Genomic DNA, 3,531 nt, shown 5'->3' on the forward strand with positions numbered 1-3,531 from the left:
CTTTCTCCTGTCCCTTCTTCCCCACACGTCACGCCCATCTCTGTGTCTCCTGTATGTTTTGTGACAGCCAGACAATCATTTTTTTTCACAGACCAGGCAGTACCAGAATAGCGGAGAGTTACTGTGGAGAATGGGTGTGTTTTTTTCCGAGTGGGTCTGTTTCAGTCTGTGAGGTGACTTACAGTGACAAAGCGCCTGGTGGGGGGGGTGGTTGCTGCCACCGCCCCGTGACAATGGGCCAGACACACGGGGTGGGGGAGCACGGAGGGGCCAGCCTCTCAAAAGGCCCTGCCTCTTTTAATAAAGCGTCCGTCATTCCCTGCTTGAAAAGGCCTCCTTTTCTCTACCTCTCCCCTCCTCTCTCCCTCTCCTGGCTAAATGCTGGGAAAAGCACATCGCTGCCAAAACCATGCAGAGAGATAAATGCTTGTAGGAGAGGGGAAGGAGGGGGCAATGTAGAAAGAAGGCTACGCACTACTCAGTGCCACTGGACCGTGACCTGGGCAAAAACATCACGTGGGATTTCTCTTCTGTCCACAGTATTAAGTTTGGACAGTGATGAGAGCTCCACTGGCAAAGAATGTGGGGCAGGGGACTACGGACACTAATGTCCATGAAGACATGACAAATTACCCTGTGGTCTTCCACGAAAAAGGGACTGCAACTCTTCCCTTCTGGCATAAACCTCCTTTGGCTCAGCCTGCAGAGTAACTCATCTGAGGAGAGCAATGATAACTTATCAGGTCCTAATTGATAAGACCTCCTTAAGGTGTGGCAGAATCAAGTGAGTGATGACAGAAGTTTTCTGGAGGTATTTATCAAGTGACATGGACTTAAAGTTTGCCACTCAAAAATGAGTTTCGCTCATTATTACTTGACTTCAATGTTCGAGCTTCACTGTGCAGAAAGTTATATGTGCAGAGTTTGACACAAGAAGGATGTTTTCATATTCGTCTTCTGAAGGGGGAAAGTTTCTCTGTCCTGACCTTAAATCTCAGTTTATATATACGAGCAGGTTTTTGTGACTTTGCAACTTGTTTGGAAGTCAATCATGGTCCAATATACAACTTACCGAAGTGTGACATGCTAACTGAAACCTCCAGTGCACTGAGAATGTAAATTGAAATTGAGGAAAAATTTATGGAAAATCCCCATCAGACACATTATTATTCAAATCATTATATGTCTAAAACATGTCTGGAGGGGATCTTTAAGTTCTGAAACCTGACAAAATTGGTATCTAATACAAAGCTCAAGTGATTTTTTTCTGGCTTTTTTGCCTTTTTGTTTTACCTTAGAAAATATTGAGTTGGGTGAGACAAGGAACATAGCACAAAGAAAGTCATTGGGCCTCCATACAATGGAAGTTGTTCCAAGATGCATGTTGGTATATTATGGAAAACTCTCACAGAGGCCGGAATTGAACTGATTATCACAGTATGTGGCTCAGGGAGGTTGCAGGTCATTATTAAGTATAGGCCACACTCCGGTTTTGTAACAGGGTTGATTTAGGTTTGGGACAGACGTGCCCTCTGCACCCTATGTCGAGCCCCTCTTGTTGGCAACATAAAGGGCTACAGCTGTCCACGTGTGCTGCTTGGTTTATTGCCCGTGTCCTGATGTCTCAGAGAACAGGCTATAGTTGAAAAGCTGGGGGAGGAATCAACATAAACACTGATAGTCTGTCAGCTGTCTTTCTTCAACCTGTCACACTTTTGGCCCTTGCCTGGCCCCTGTACTTGCTGCAACACTTTAATGACAGCACACAGATAAAACAGGTTTAAATTCATGGTTAAACAATAAAAAAAACACAATTTAAGTCATATTGTGCTAAATGGATACAATACTTCAGTGACAATGAACCTGAATATTACATTTTAAGGCTATACATTATTGACTAAATAACCTCCCTACCACTTAAATCTAATGGAGATCAATGAATGTGACAGGTTTTCTTTTTTGTGTCTTTATTCCAATATAGTATTATTTAGTTTTGTACGGTTTTATTTTTTCTTATGGTTTATGTACATGAATTTACAGAAATAAATGAGAGTCTATGATGATGTAATAATGTAAAGGTTTTTTGAAATACTCCGTAATAAATGTTTTTTGTGAAATTGAGAGTAAATCGAGGGACATCGAGGTGGTGTCCAACACCTCCATCTGACAGCTTCCTGCAGGTCTGACCCTGTCCTGCAATGTGTCCAGCTTTGCTTGAACCTCCAATGAGCCAAATTGACAAAGGTGTTGTGTGGGAAGGCAGCTAGGGATCACAATTCTGATACAAGTTGACTGTTCAGTGGAGGGATATGAGGGAAAAACGTGAAACCTCTTGTGTATTTCACCCTGCTGGACATTGTTCTCAATGTCAGGTGTAAAGAAGTGCCTGGAAAACACACAAGCTGCTACAGGCACTGTAGTATGATTCATTTGGAGAGAGACACTCCCAATACAAAGAATATTGTGTTTTCATCTTTATAGCTATTCTGGAGAGCCTGATTTCCAAAGAGAACAGGGGTAGGATTATAAATTAAAAATAAAATACAATATATACTTCTATGTGAGCTTGTGCTATTTCAATTTTGCATAATGGCCCTCTAGTGGCAGCGTGATGTGCTGCAGTATCAGCCTGCAGCAGCTTCAAAGAGAGTATGGGCTGGGTTGGGCTGATTACTGCAGCCCTGGCACAAAACTCACACACACATAAACACACACACACACACAGACACACGCACACACGCACGCACGCACGCACACAACACACACTTTCAACTCCTTATCCTATGCTCCGGCTCCTCCTCACAAGCTACATTAAGCTTGCCTGGCCTCTGAACTGACAGAGGAGCGGTTTAACTCAGCATTTACAGCAGCGGGTGTTAAAACTGCCTTCACTCTGCAGACTGATTACATATCACATGTCAGAGCACACGTACTGGCTCACTCCCCATATTTACATATTGTCATACATACAGTACACAAAGACGCCTCAGCAAATGCACATGCGCCTCAGCGTGACAAAGCCAGACTGATCTGTGGAAGATAAAAACAGGGAGTTAGAAATACTCAGATGAGGGAGGAGAGCAGAAAAGATGAAGGCAATAGAGAAGAATGACAGCAGCGATATGTCAGCGCAGGGCCAGGCTCCCATTAATCTTAATAAGTGGAGAAGTAGTGGTGGGGAAATACAGAGTGAAGATGTGCAGGACGAGAGAGAAAGAGCATCACTGTGGACAAAATCTGTCCTCACAACTCTCCATGTCTCTCTCATCTGAGCTCTCGCTAAGAACACAGACTCCATAATTTAAAACAAAGGCTCTAAACCATCAGTCAGAACTGGGGTTGAGTCAGCATCAGACAGGATCCGAGCAGTCAGACCATAATTCAATCAGTCTGGTTAATAGACGCAGGGCTGAAGTGGCCCAAGTTTTCAGACTCTATTTAGACCTAATGTACTGTCCTGAAACCATGAGATACAAACTGCTCTAGGACTTGGAGTTCACCTGCTACTGTCGGCATGACTCTGTTAAAGTG

This window comes from Morone saxatilis, unplaced genomic scaffold (assembly GCF_004916995.1).
Source record: "Morone saxatilis isolate NCDOM2014 unplaced genomic scaffold, NCSU_SB_2.0 Contig16, whole genome shotgun sequence".
Lineage (NCBI taxonomy): Eukaryota > Metazoa > Chordata > Actinopteri > Moronidae > Morone > Morone saxatilis.